Source organism: Phocoena phocoena, chromosome 2 (genome assembly GCF_963924675.1).
Source record: "Phocoena phocoena chromosome 2, mPhoPho1.1, whole genome shotgun sequence".
NCBI classification, from domain to species: domain Eukaryota; kingdom Metazoa; phylum Chordata; class Mammalia; order Artiodactyla; family Phocoenidae; genus Phocoena; species Phocoena phocoena.
In genome coordinates this window covers 57,533,043-57,549,633 of record NC_089220.1, presented here as the reverse complement: position 1 = coordinate 57,549,633, position 16,591 = coordinate 57,533,043, and positions in this window count along the sequence as shown.

Below are 16,591 nucleotides of genomic sequence, written 5' to 3'. Positions count from 1 at the left end.
TGTGCATAAGTAAATGTAAACACAAAAGTTTTTCAATTCAATTGCTGTTTAAGTCTCAATAGAATGCTAGTCATTTCAATCTGAGAATAATTTGTTTCTGCTTAGTAATACTTGGTACATGATAACCACCCCCATCAGTTGATCTCTCCAGCTCCAGGAATCTACTTGTGTTACTTAAACCAGGGTTTCCTAATTCAGGCTCTTACTCCAGTTTGCCCTTCTCACTAGTACCTTTGCTCTACATTTTATTCCTCCTGTTTCCCTTCTTAACATGCTGGGTTGGGTTCGCTACTGATGCATAATTGTATAATCTGAAACAGAATTTTGGTTTCTGAAACAGAAATAAGATTTCATAGTTTAAAATCTCTCTACTCTCAGCTAAGCCTAAGGGAGTGAGTAATGTGAAAACATCAGATACTATCACAGGGTCAGTTTGTGCACAATCTCCTAAGATCTACCTGATACATGTACATGTGCATTTTCTACACATCCTGAAGACTGGCTCTGTATGAATATCCACACTTACAATTAATGACCTTATATAGCTTAGAGTTTCTGTATGTATCCCTTATATAAACACATATAAGGGACTTCCCTGGTGGTCCAGTGGCTAAGACTCCATGCTCCCAATGCAGGTGCCCAGGTTCGATCCCTGGTCAGGGAACTAGATCCCACGTGATGCAACTAAAGATCCTGCACAAGGCAACTAAGACCCCGTATGCTGCAACTAAGACCCGGCGTAGCCAAATAAATAAATAAATATTTTAAAATGCATACATATATATAAGAAGGTGAATAGACTTTTCATACCTATACTCAAATTATATTTTGAACTGTATGAAAAGAAGTCTTTTCCTAACCTGAGTTAACTTGTGTCAAATTTTTAGACATTATAATTAGAAATCTTCCATTAGGATTAGTAGTAACAAGAGCCTGTGGAATCTGTAGAAATAGATGCCCAAGCCCCACCACTATGGATTCTAATTTAGTGTTGAAAAGGGCCAAACCATGTAGTTTTTAATGATCAAAAGTTACTAGTTATTACATAAATTATTAAGTTATTTAAATTTCAAAATCTATTAGATTTAGAAATATTGCTTTAAGTGTGATCTCCTAAGTGCATATTGATATATCAAATTCTATATCTCAGGACTCATGGTGAAATAAATAGCAGTCACAAAATTCAAAATTTTTGCTGATATATCTCTTAACATTTTATTTAAAAGAAAAGCAACATGGGATATTACTCAGCCATAAAAAGAAACAAAATTGAGTTATTTGTAGTGAGGTGGACAGATATAGAGTCTGTCATACAGAGTGAAGTAAATCAGAAAGAGAAAAACAAATACCGTATGCTAACACATATATATGGAATCTAAAAAAAAAAAAAAATGGATCTGAAGAACCTAGAGGCAGGACAGGAATAAAGACACAGACGTACAAAATGGACTTGAGGACATGCGGAGTGGGAAGGGTAAGCTGAGACGAAGTGAGAGAGTGGCATTGACATATATACACTACCAAACGTAAAATAGATAGCTAGTGGGAAGCAGCCCCATAGCACAGGGAGATCAGCTCAGTGCTTTGTGACCACCTAGAAGGGTAGGATAGGGAGGGTGGGAGGGAGATGCAAGAGGGAGGGGATATATGTATATGTATAGCTGATTCACTTTGTTATAAAGCAGAAACTAACACACCATTGTAAAGCAATTATACTCCAATAAAGATGTTAAAAAAAAATAAAAATAATAAATAAATAAATATCAGCAAGTGAATTTTTAAAATGACTAACACTGCAGATATGCAGTAATGTCCCCCATTCTCTATTTCTCTCTCTCTCTCACACACACACACACACACAGACACACATCACTACAGTTGGAAGCATTTTTTGAAAAAACAGCCTAACCATTTTATCTTAGGCATAATATATTTTTAAAATAATAAAACTGTAGTTGTTAGACAATATCACTTTGCTGATATTTATACTGCAAAGTTTTAAGCAAAATTAAAATATTAACCCTCTGTTTCCTCAAAAATAGACAAATCTTAGAAACTTTACCAAATTTCTCAATTTACTAATGAGTGATATACTGTATTTTATGTAGAATTGTAGATATTGTTATGTAGATTATACATAAAACCTCCACAAATAGAATGGTGGAAAAATGAGATAAGAAGAAACAGGGAAACTAGCCAAAATATTTAAAAACTCAAATATACATAGCTGATAAGTCCAGTGCCTTATCTTCTGCAACTGAATACAAGACTGTGATGGCTATTTGTTGTCTTTCTTTTTTTTTTACCAGCTATTCAGAATTCCCCTTCTTTATGCAATGCTTCAGTTCTCACAGCTTTAGAATGGAGATTTGGTGATTCAAACCTTTGTTCCTAAGGAATCAGAATCCTTTGTAGTCCTGACTATATTCTTCTTCTAATATTTCCCACTGATGGTGATGTAAACATGGGACTTCAGGGATGCCCTAGATTCTGTTCACACTTTTCCTGGCCCAGTTTTATAGCACCATATCATTTCCTCTTGATGGGAAAGACTTTAACCCAGTCAACACCTAAAACCCCTATTGTACCTATTCATTCAGGGGCATGCAGAGCACAGTAGGAGCATTTTTCCATGGACATTAAAATCTGTATACCAGCAGACCACAAATTAATAGGGATGGGAAGCAATTTTGCCAAGAGATCACCACATATTTGAGTGAGAGTTACCATCTCCATTTCTATCCCTTTGTTCTCAAACATACACTCTAGTTATGGGGAGAAAATATTTTATATCATTCCCTGGCTTAGTGCATACATCACAGACTGCCAGAGTGTAACTCAACACTGACAAGGCACTGTCTCTTCACTATTACCATAACTGTCTTATTTTCTTTTTACAGTCAAATGAAATTATTTTAAAAAGTGATAGCTTGTGACGTAACATGGTGTTGTACAAGTCAGTTAGAAATTCCTCAGAGGATGATTCTGGCAGAGACGTGATGAAGAGAAATAAATTCTAATCCAGGATACGTCTATTTACATGTGAGAAAAAAAGGCCAACTCAAGGGAATGTGTCCATGTAATAAAACTTCCTTAGGTAGTGTGCAGTGCAGGTCCCTTCAAGGTAACATTCCCCACTGGGGCCCAGTATTTATTGTTCCTCGCAGAAAGGTACGACTTAACTGGGGCAGTAGCCAAGTTAGCCTTGTCAAGGTGAAAGTTTTAGTAGCATGAATAGCCTCTATCTTTAGCGTGGTCATTTGTATGACCCTACAGAGAAAGCATTGAGTAGGCAATTTTCCTTGTTTATTTTGGAGACCTTATGTGTGAGTATTTATATGGTCAAATAGTATCAGGTTCTGGGCCTATGCCCATTGTGAGCGATCCATCTACTTGTAACTTCCACGAACCTCCTTCTCACTCATGTTAGTTCTAAGTCCTACACCACCTAATCATCCTCACAAAGCAATGTAGGTGCTAACTTCAAGCCATCTTTGCTTTTAAACAAAGTAGACAACAAGGTGTACTACTGGATGTCCTGCCCACTGGGAGGATTCCTCTCCTGAATGCTTTTCCAGGGCCACACCTCAGTGAGACACAAGTGCCCTTCTGGCCTGTGCAAGCATGTCATGTCGAACATTCTGTGGCCCATCCGCCAATAGTTTACTCCTTTATCAACAAGTCTTGGGGACTCTGTATGAGACCCCAGTTTCAGAATAAGGGAGAGAACAGAGTATGCAGAATCAGGCATCCTTGGAATGTGATGGTAAAGAAGAAAACAAAAGTGAAAATTACATCGCTTAAGTATGAATTGTCATTCTCATGTCCAGAATGGCTGCTATAGTGTGGGCATCTCAATATGGAATCCAAGAAAAGATTATTTTTTCAGAGACATACTTAGACAGGTAGGTAGGCAGTTGTCATGACATTGTTTGGAGGGAGGAAGTTATCCAAATAAACACCATGTAGTGGAGAAAAATGGTATTTTCAGACAATGCGTGGATTTAGATTCAGGAAATCCAGGTTACAATTCTGGTTCCTAAGAGGGTCAATGCTGAAATGGCAGAATATAGACCTTCAAAAATCCATTCCTGCATGTGACTAGAGGAATGGAAAAATCTGGAAAAAATTTCAAAATCAACAAATTTTGAAATCAACATTTTCAGAACTTTGGAAATCAGCTAAAGACCTGCAACAATCTAAAGTGTGTTTATTCAAGAAAAATGGCTGAATCTCAATACAAGCAGCAAGGTATGTTTACTGCCTTAATCTCATTCCTTGCCTCTCCAGCTCTGCAGTAGCCTTGAAAACTAACAGCGTGGCAGTTATAACTGCTGTGAAAACCAGCCACTTGGAAGCTACTGGATGAGACAAAATAGGATTGGAATGCCCCAAAACCTCCAGAGAATTGTCACTATTTGACCTGTCTGGCAGCTACTAAGAAGCTCCGTTCACAAGGGATGTCTTTGTTTGATGTGGTTTAGGCCCTGCTCTGTGAAACAGCCATCCTCTGAACATTTGTCAAAAACAATTACAGATGTCTCTTTGTATTTGCAGGCGATTAATTCCAGGACCCACCATGGATACTAAAATTTGCAGATGCTCAAGTCTCATAGTATTGGTGGTTCCACATCCGTAGATTCAAACAACCTCAGGTCATGTAGTACTATACGTATTTATTGAAAAAAATTCACATATAAGTGGACATGGCAGTTCAAACCCATGTTGTTCAAGGGTCAACTGTAGTCATCATAGCTGCCTAGGTAGCATTTCAAGTTGGGGCCAATAAGAGGCTGATCAAAAAAAGTAAAAGGGAAAACTGGGGAATGATATGTCATTTAAAAACTCCAACACATTCCTGGGAATCTAGAAAGCTGTATCTATGTGCAAGATCGTGCTCATGCTAAGGAAAGACTTGAGAATGTTCTAATATCTGATCTCTAGTTGACCTTAAGGATCTACACAAGCACAAAGTGAATACTAAGAGAGACTGATGGACTGTTTGACAGAGTATTTATGGTATGTCCCAGTATAAACACAGCACCCCTCAGCAATATCTAGGAGATTCACTGGTTCAAAGCATTGAAGGAAATCTCTGTTCAATCATTAGTTGACCACTAACTGAAACAAGCAGAGACATCAGTAGCATATATGACAAAGAATACATACTCTACAGTATACGCTCAGGAAAGTAACCAAACGAACACAGCAAAAATAACAAACCCCAGGAACGGGGAACATTCTGATTTCCAGATCTGGAATATTTTATTATTTAAAGTGTCCACTTTTAGCAAAAAATATGATTCATGCAAAGAGGAAAGTATGAACCATATACAGGAATAAAAGCAGTCAATAGATAATGCCTCTGAGGAATCCCAGATGTCAAACTTACTAAACAGAATTTAAATCAGCTATTTTAAACATTGTCCAGGAACTAAAGGAAATCATGTATGAAGAACGAAAGGAAAGTATGAGAAAGATTTCTTACCAAATAGAAGATATCAATAAAAGGATTATAAAAAAGAATCAAATAGAATTCTGGAGTTGAAACTATAATAACTGAAATTAAAAATTCACTAGAGAATAACAATAGCAGATTTGAGCAGGCAGCATCAGTGTATTTGAAAATAGGTCAATTGAGATTATCTATTTTAAGGAACTAGAAAGAAAAAGAATGAAAAAAAATGAACAGAGTTTCAGAGACCTATGGGACAGCATCAAGCATACCAATATACATTTAATGAAAGATCCTGAAGAAGAAGAGAGACAGAAGGAATATTTGAAAAACTACTGGCTGAAAATGGCCCAAATTTAATGGAAAACATTAATCTGTGCATCTAAGAAGATTAGTGAACTCCAAGTAAGATAAATTCAAAGAAATCTACATGTAAATATATCATAATCAAATCTTTGAAGGACAAGTACAAAGAGAGAACTTGGAAAGCAGCAGGAAAAAAAGTGACTCATCACATACACAGGATTTTCAATAATATTGACAGCTGACTCCTCAGAAATCAAAGAGGCTAGAAGCCAGTGGGATGATGTACTAAAAGTGCTGAAAGATAAGACTGTCAGTTCAAAAATTCTATATTCTGCAAAACTATTCTTCAAAAAGTAGGGAGAAATTAAAACATTACAAGATAAAAACTGAGAGTTTATTGCTAGCAGACATGCCCTGGAAGGGAGTTCTTCAGGCTGTAATGAAAGTTAACTAGATATTAATTTGAATGTGCACACAAAAAATTATATGCAATGGTAAAGGGGCTATACAGAAAAACATAAGAGACACTATAAATGTAGTTTTTGTTTGCAACTCTTTTATTCTGCTATCTGATTTAAAATACAGTTGCTTAAAGCAATGTTTTTAAAACTGTGTTGATGGGCTTATAATGCATGAAGATGTAATTTGTGTGACAATAATTGTACAAAGAGGGAGGAGAGATGGAACTACATTGGAGCAATTTTTTATATTTTTGAAATTGACTCAATATTAATATGATTTAAATTATTTTCAATTAAGATGTAAATTGTAATCACCAGGGTAACCATTAAGAATATAACTCAAAAGCAAATAGTAAAAGAAACAACTAGAGCATTAAAATATAAAATATAAAAATGAGACAATTTAAACCATCAGATCAGTAAAAATTAGTTTAAAAATCCACCATAATTAACAATACGCTTAAATAATTACTATTTTGGTGTTTACTTTTCTAGTCTTAAAAAAGAAAGTTCACATATATTTGTACACACATATGTATCTTCATTTAACATGATACTGTAAACCTTTTTTGGTCTCAAATTTGGATTGGAAATATATGGTGGGGAATTTTAAACTAATTTTTCTGTATATTGTAGAATCTGTACTTGTACACAAGTAAACTGATATTTTTTGTTATATATAATTAAAATATATATGATTCACGACATGTTCATTTCTGTTAAACATATGAAATATTTTAAAATAATTGATTATAATTTCATAATCAATTTGAAAGTTAAAATCAAATCCAGTCATAATTCTTTGCATACTCACATGGTATAATATACACGCTAATACTTATTCTTCCTCTGAAAGATTTTTATTAATCTGAAAACAGTTTAAAGAATTCTTTAACCACAAAGGGTTATAAAGTGTTTTAATAAGCAAAAGTTGATAACATTTAAAATAAGTTGCGTGCCCCATTCAAATGCTTTTGGTTTGTGGGCACGTGCAAATTTGCTCAGTGTTCCTTTCACATGGGGATTTCTGTGATGTTTGTTTTCACTAAGAAGGAGAAAATGGAAAAGCTATTTCAGAACCTGATTTGATTGCTTTGAAAACAAACAAACAAAAATACTTTTTTCTTGTGGCTTTGGGCTAATTGCTCTTCCCTTCAAACCTCTGTTTTCTTGGTGTGTGGGTTTTTTTCCCCATTTATCTATTTTCAGGTAGATTTAATGGCTTATGGGAAAAACTTTAATTTACTTCTTCCTTTTGGAAAAGTTTTCTTCTGTATCTTTTCTTGCCTTACTCTGTAAAGTCTCATTTTAGCCTTAGCATGTTAAGGAATTAATAATGCATGTGACAGATTTTTTCCGATAGTTTTCAACTTTTAAGAGGTTGTGCATAATGATCTGATCCCAGAAATGATATATCCTCATTTCAATTCTGCCTCTGAGCAAAACTATATTATCTCCAGAGAGCCATGACATAACCGTATCCACCTATCAATCGCCTTACCTATACAATAGAAAGGGAGAGAAGCCCATTTTAGACGAAAGCACTTTGAGTTAAAAAAAAAAAAAATAGGAAATTTACATAATTAATTTTAATGATGTGAAAATCTAATGTAGATACGCTCATACCCTCAGTAATTGCTGACTAACCTTAACTTCAAAACTTGCTCTTGAAATCTCTGTACCCAAATGATTTCTTATGTGTTATTTTCTTACACAAAAATAATAGCTACTGTTAATTGAACACTTACTATTTACCAAGCACTATTCTAGGCTCTTGGTATGTGTCACTTCATTCAATAATCATAACAGCCTGTTAAGTAGATACTATTATTATTGCAGAGGATTCTAAGGTAGAAAGAGGTTGAATAACCTGTCCCAGGATTTGACTTTCAGTAACGTTATAATACAACCTGCAATTTTAACCTCTATCCATTGTTAACTATGGAAAAGTTATCGACAGGAGAATTTCATTTAGGATCAAAAATAGCTAATGTCTTTCCTACTGCACAAAATATAGACACGTATGTGGAGTTATAAATAAAAGTAAAGATGTCAGAGATCCTCCAATGATTAAAGCTCTATTCACCATAAAGCAGCAAGTTGGGGCAAGATTTGGAGGTAGACATTTGTCAAACATATTTTTGAGGCTGGTTTATCTAAAATGGATGCCAGATATTTATATCTGAATTTTTAAAAGTATTTTCTTGCTGATTCAACAAAATGCAAGGTAATCTAGTCTTAAACAAACAAACAAAAGTAATGTTTTTAAAGACCTCAAGAAAATACTAGTAGTAGCATTCACTTTCATATTTTTTATTAAAGAATGAAAATTATGGTTCCGTCAGATATACACTAAATTAATATTTGTGGTTGGGTCAGAGACCTTTCTGACTAAAGCATTAATTTATGGGTTTAGAATAAATTTATAATTTTTCTAAAGTCTTTGAATGAAAACAACAAAAAGCAAAACCATATACATTTGAGCTTAACATTAAAATTTTTTTAAAATAATAGTTTTTTTTTTAATTAATTAATTAATTTATTTATTTTTGGCTGCATTGGGTCTTTGTTGCTATGTGCAGGCTTTCTCTAGTTGTGGTGAGTGGGGGCTACTCTTCATTACGGTGCATGTTCTTCTCATTGCGGTGGTTTCTCTTGTTGCAGAGAAGCTTCAGGAGTTGTGGCTCATGGGCTCTAGAGCGCAGGGTCAGTAGTTGTGGCACATGGGCTTAGTCGCTCAGCGGCATGTAGGATCTTCCCAGACCAGGCTCGAACCCAGGTCCCCTGCATTGGCAGGCAGGTTCTTAACAACTGCGCCACGAGGGAAGCCCTAAAAATGTTAATGTTTAATGTCTTAACATTAAAAAAAAATGTTTTAATGTACTTTTATGTTATGCACATATTTTATGCCAGGTGCTTCTCTATGTGTTCCACAGATGTTACTTCATTTCATCTTTCTACCTACTGTGTGCAGTGACTATTGTCACCTAAATTTTACAGATTAAGAAACTCAGAAAAGTTAAACAGTTTGCCCAAAGTTATACAGTTGAGATGTGGCAGACATAGTAAATAAAACTTCAGGTCTGATTTCTAAACTCGTGATTATACCACTATCCTATACTGTGTATCTTGGGCTTTTAAAATTGACACCAGTTCTCTCTCTCTCTCTCTCTCACACACACACACACATACAGACACACACACACAAAGTAAAACAATTCAAGTCTCTAAATATGTCTAACATTTTATCGATGGGTCAGATCATCCAGGGGAATTATTGTAAGGATTAGTTAATGTATGTTTTATGGAAAATTATATTACTCTATAGTCTGAGTATATACATATACATACACACACACACATACACATTCACACATTGTGAGAAGTGGTGGCCCTACATGTAAGCTTGAATTATCTATTTAGTTATACTCCTAAAATCAGCCCATATATTTCATGATGAGTATTCAGGTGTTTTTATTACTAAAATTATTTCCAGTAGCTTTCTTTGCATTAATTGGTAGTGAAGTTTTAGTCATGGTTAACAATGAAGAAGCAGTTATTCCTTTTCAAATAGAGTTGGATAAATGTAATTTTAAATTAAAAGCTTGAGATTCTGAAATGAATAACTATTATCATTTTTTTCACCATGCACCATTCTGAGAAGATACTCATTAACCATTTCTGTTAGAGAAAACAGTGACCCTACCTTGAAAGCACCTACCACTGGAAGTTTTATTTTCTTCTGTGTACAGGCATACCTCAGAGATATTGTGGGTTCAGTTCCAGACCACCACAATAAAGTATCTATCACAATAAAGCAAGTCACATGAATTTTTTGGTTTTCAATGCATATGAAAGTTATGTTTACACTATACTGCAGTCTATTAAGGGTGCAATAGCACTATATCTAAAAAACCAATGTAGACACCTTAATTTTGAAATACTTTGGGGACTTTCCTGCTGGTGCAGTGGTTAACAATCCGCCTGCCAATGCAGGGGACATGGGTTCGATCCCTGGTCCTGGAAGATCCCACATGCCGCGGAGCAACTAAGCCCGTGCGCCACAACTACTGAGTCCGTGTGCCACAACTACTGAAGTCCGCATGCCTAGAGCCCGTGCTCTGCAACAAGAGAAGACACCACAGTGAGAAGCCTGTGCACCGTAAGGAAGAGCAGCCCCCGCTCGCCGCAACTAGAAAAAGCCCGTGCGCAGCAACGAAGACCCAATGCAGCCAAATACATAAATTAAATACTTTATTACTAAAAAATGCTAACCATCACCTGAGCTTTCAGCTAGTCATAATCTTTATCCTGGTGGGTGTCTTGCCTTGATATTGATGTTGCTGACTGACCAGGGTGTTAGTTGCTGAAGCCTGGGGCAGCTGTGGCAGTTTCTTAAAGTAAGACAGCAATGCAGTTTGCCACAATGATTGACTCTGTCTTTCACAAACAATTTCTCTGGGCATGCAATGCTGTGTGATAACATTTTACCTATAGTAGAAATTCTTTCAGAATTGGAATCAATCCTCTCAAAACCTGCCACTGCTTTATCAACTAAGTTTATGTAATATTCTAAATCCTGTGTTGCCATTTCAACAATCTTCACAGCATCTTCACCAGGAGTAGATTCCATCTCAAGAAACCACATTCTTTGCTCACTCATAAGGAGCAGCTCCTCATCCATTAAAGTTTTTAAAATTATTATTTTTATACAATTTTTAAAGGATATACTCCATTTACCAAATACTCCACTGCAGAATATTGGCTCTATTTCCCATGTTGTATAAAATATCCCTGTAAAGTTTTATCATGAGATTGTAGCAATTCAGTCACATCTTCAGGCTCTGCTTCTAGTTTTAGTTCTCTTGCTGTATCTACCGCATCTGCAGTTACTTCCTCCACTGAAGTCTTGAACCTCTCCAAGTCATCCATAAAGGTTGGAATCAACTTCATCCAGACTCCCGTGAATGTTGATATTTTGACCTCTTCCCATGAATCATGAATGTTCTTAATGGTGTCTAGAATGGTGAATACTTTCCAGAAGGTTTTCAATTGCTTTTGCCAATATCCATCAAACTAATTACTGTCTATGGCAGTTATAGCCTTCCAAAATGTATTTCTTAAAGAATGACTTGAAAGTTGAAATTACTCCTTGATCCATGGCCTGTAGAATGGATGCTGTGTTTGCAGGCATGAAAACAACAGTAATCTACTTGTACCTGTCCATCAGAGCTCTTGGGTGACGAGGTGCACTCTCAGTGAGCAGTAATAGTTTGAAAGAAATCTTTCCTGAGCAGTCTCAACAGCAAGCTTAAAATATTCAGTAAACCACATTCTAAACAGATGTGCTGTCATCCAGGCTGTGTCATTCCACTGATAGGGCACAGGCAGAGTAGATTTAGAAGAATTCTAAATGGCCCTAGGATTTTCAAAATAGTAAAGGATGATTAGCTTCTTTAAAGTCACCAGCTGCATTAGCCCCTAATAAGAAAGTCAGCCAGTTCCTCTGAAGCTTTGAAGTCAGGCATTGATTTCTCTTCTCTAGCTATGAAATTCCTAGATGGCATCTTCTTGCAATACAAGGCTCTCTTGTCTAAGCTGAAACCCGTTGTTTAGTGTAGCTGCCTTCATTAATTATCTTAGCTAGATCTTCTGGACAATTTGATGCAGCTTCTACATCAGCACTTGTTGCTTCACCTGACACTTTGATGTTGTGGAGACAGCTTCTTTCCTTAACCTCTTGAACCAAGCTCTGCTAGCTTCAAACTTTTCTTCTGAAACTTCCTCCTCTCTCCCAGCCTTCATAAAATTGAAGAGAGTTAGGGTCTTGCTCTGGATTAGGCTTTGGCTTAAGGGAGTGTTGCGGCTGGTTTGATCGTCTATCCAGAACACTAAACCTTTCTCCATATCAGCAATAACACTCTTTCATTTTCTTATCATCCCTGGGTTCACTGGATTAGTACTTTCAATTTTCTTTAAGAAATTTTCCTTTGCACTCACAACTTGGCTAACTGCTGGGCACATGAGTCCCAGCTTTCCACCTGTCCTGGCTTTCCACAAGCCTTCTTCACTAAGCTTAATCATTTCTAACTTTTTTTTTATTAAAGGGGTTGCATTTATTCTATGAAATTTTATTTTATTTTATTTTTTCGGCCACACTGCATGGCTCATGGGATCTTGGGATTGGTTCCCTGATCAGGGATTGAACCTGGGCCCTCAGGAGTGAGAGCATGGAGTCTTAACCACTGGACTTTCAGGGAGTTCCTGTTTCTAGCTTTTGATTTAAATGGAAAGATGTGTGACTCTTCCTTTCACTTGAACACTTAGAGGCTATAGTAGGGTTATTAATTCTCCTGATTTCAGTATTGTTGTGTCTCAGGGGAAAGGGAGGTTCAAGGAGAAGGAGAGAGACTGGGGAACAGCCTGTGAGTGGAACAGTCGGAACACACACAGCATTTATAAAGTTCTCCATCTTATATGGGTGCAGTTTGTGACATCAAAACAATTGCAGTAGTAATATCAAAGATCACTGATCACCATGACACATATAATAATAATGAAAATTTTTGCAATTTCGCAAGATTTACCAGTATGTAACACAGAGACATGGACTGATTAAATGCTGTTGAAAAAAATGGCACCAATAGACTTGGTTGATGCTGGGTTACCGCAAACCTTCAATCTGTAAAAAACAAAATATCTGTGCAGAGCAATAAAGCAAAGCACAATAAAACAAGGTATACCTATACTCAGGGTTGCAGTGGAAGATTTTAAAACTTAAATAAATTATACATAAAATATACATGATGATCAGCCACTTATCGTGGCAATGAGAAACCAAGAACTAACAATTTTTAATCACATTTCATAACTAGAAGTTAATTTCATACACATTATCTTTAAGAATCGTAAGTTAGATAGGCAGGTATTATATATTCCCCATATTTTTGAATAAAGATAAAAGAATCAATATTCATAGAGCACCGTGATTGCTGATAATTAACTGGGTAACTTTAAGAAAATGATAATTCTTCTGCACCTCAGTTTTTTAACCTACAGAACAGGGCTGCTAATATACACTTGTCTTACTTCAAGGGGTTTCTACAAGAACCAAGATAAGGCAGGAGAAAAGTAACTGCGTACTGCAAAGAGTTTTCCTTTGCCTCCGTTTACTCATGTGTACAACATGAGCTAATGTTAAGGCCATAAAGTAACATGAAAATTCTTTCTGTAACAAAAAAATTCCATTATGTAAGTGTGAGATATTATTGGTCGCTCATGCCTAGGTTTTCAACTTAATTTAGCAAGACTTCAGGTTATTAGTGTTAATATTTTTCTTCCTCTCAACATTCATATTGTACAATTAAGATTTTTAAGACATTCTACTTCTGTTTTCCTGACCTGGATTCACTCAAGGTTAAGTTTGTAATGCATTCCTCTTCTTCCTTCTTACCCTTAAGGGGATTAAGAGACTTGCCAGGTCTATCAGTGTTTTAAGGGGAAGCATAACAAAAGAACAGCAGAGCACTTACTTTTGATGATAAACAGTCTCTTCCATGTAAAGCCTAATAAGTGTTAGTCCAAAACTGGGATATTAACCAATGCATATTGGTGTTATAGAAAGACTTGATGCCTCACTTTAAATGCATTACTAGTAGGCTACTATTTTATAAGTCTAGCAATTGAAACCCCTTTGAAGATACAATTTCATTACACCATAACCCCATAACCGTATCATTTACAAAGGCTTGGGTCATCATTTACTACAAATGGTTTTAATCAAAGGAAAATCCTTAGAGGAACAGAACTGGCAGAACTGGCTCCCCCATCTTACAGACTGAAGAATATAGACTGGAATTCTTCTTTTGATAAATAATATTAATGACATCTGTATTTTATTTTGTTAATTCTATTTTCTTAACTCTTTCAAAGAAGAGAAACCTTATCATTGATATAACTGTTCCAAAATTATTCATTATTTCTACATGATTTTTGAGAAAATAAAATCCTTACAGGACACTGAAAATATCTCAGTGACCATGATATTTAAAAATCATCTCATAAAGATTAATAAATATATGGATATCTTATGTCCTTTTAACATGTTCTAGGAAAATATAATTTTATCTTCTTATATGTTTAAAAGTGATGTTTGTATTTGAAAAGTCTTTTTTAAAGGTTTCTTACATTTTGATAACTTAATAACAATATTCAGGTTTTCTCTCCAAATTAGTTTAACTCAATACTTAAACAAATATTTATTCAACATTTTCAGTCTTGCAAAGTAGCTGAAGTAATTACCAAGTAACTTACTTCAGGTATCCTTAATAATGATTACATAGATAATTCAATTAAAAATCCTAAAAATTACTTACTTAAGACAACACAGGTAAAAGGATTTTCTTTCTGAAATTCATAAAAAATTGCATCTACATATATAAAATTAATATATGTAAAATATTTTATATAATAATGAATTAAAATGTTCAACTTTCAAAGTTTTATCAGGCCCTATATACTGTAGAATTCTCCTATATTTAGCAGTATGAAGCAAACACAAATTTTATGAGAGCCAGAAAAAAAAAAAGCTCACCACATAAAAATACTCATAATAATGAATAGAATAAAAGAGAATTGCAGGTACTTTTCATTTTATAAAGTAGGTATTCAACAGCCTATTTAATGTAAAACAGATTTTTTAAAAAAAAATCAACATCAAAGACATGATTCTATTTGGGGAAAATCACTCCCCCACTCCCATAGACACCACCACCCAGATTTCTTGAGACCATTTGGCAGAAAATATACTGGTTACAGCAGTTGAATATTTAACAATGGAGCCATGTGAGGACACTTTTAGAACCCTGTAGCCAATTGTATGCTGTCACCAGTTCATTGGCTAGCTGAAGCTAAGTGTGCGTATCTCTTCCCAAATCTGTGGTCACTGATCTCATATGGTAGCTTGAAATCAAGCTTGAATCATTTAAACCAAAGATTGATAAAGATTGTGTATCAGACCTTTTCTCCTCCTTTCCCCAAATCCTCCTTGGTTGTTAAACATTTACCAGCACACTTTAGCCAGCAGTAATTCCAAACCTATAAAGTATTTTTCGGCATCAAGATTTCCTCTTTTTGCTGTGCACTCTGTGAAACATTTCCCAAATTCCTGAAATTTCTCGTACTGTCAATTATCTGGGTCTGTGATGCAAGTACAGAATATAGAACTTTTTTTTTTTTTTTAAAGAGGTTGGAAATCTGATCAGGGTGCTAGCATGGTCAGGTTCTGGTGAGGACTCTTCCTGGATTGCAGATAGCTACCTTCTCACTATGTCCTCACATGGCTGAGAGAGATCTCTGTGGTTTCTTCCTCTTATAAGGCCACCAGCTGTTTTCCAGCTTCTAGAGATTGCATTCCTTGGCTTGTGGTCCTTTTCCATCTTCAAAGTTATCAATGTTGCATCTCTCTGACCCTTCTTCCATGGACATATCTCCTTCTCTAGAACATCTGTTTTTGCTTTTATACTCATATCGTCTAAATTGTTACAGAACTACATTTGGTAAATGAAAACCATTATCTAATTCATGAATTTTAATCTGAAAATTCCATGATTTGTCATCTTCCATGAAATTAAACGTTGCCATACATAATTGATTCCATAGATTCTGCAATCTTGTGAAATTAGTTCTCAAGAGAAAGTAAGAAAAATTTAAAATTAATGTAATAACTAATTACTAATTTAATATAGTTGTTAAAGCTACAACTTTTTTTTTTTTTTGCCATATGAGGGCCTCTCACTGTTGTGGCCTCTCCCGTTGCAGAGCACAAGCTCCAGACGCGCAGTCCTAGCGGCCGTGGCTCACGGGCCCAGCCGCTCCGCGGCACGTGGGATCTTCCCGGACTGGGGCACGAACCCACGTCCCCTGAATTGGCAGGCAGACTCTCAACCACTGCGCCACCAGGGAAGCCCCATAACTTTATTTTTGACGCAAATATATATTTGTGAATATACACAGAGTATTAGAATTTTTTGCATACTTCAAGCATTTTTGCTAAACATCAACAACTAATGTAAGCTAAAGGCACAAGTACAATTAGAATGGAGAAAAGAGAGAACTCAAATAAAATAAAATTAAATAAAATACAGGTTTATTAAAGTGATTTTCTTGTGTTTTTTAATTCAAATATGCAGTGAAGTAATAGATGGACTTTAGTATTTAAATAAAACGTGTTTTGTCATTTAAACAGAATTAATAAAAAGTGTTTAATATTTAAATAAAATTAACATAAAATTGGAATATCTGTTTTGCATCTATAATAGTTATTATAGATAAATAACCACCTTAAACAGTGGTTCTCAAAAGACAAGGA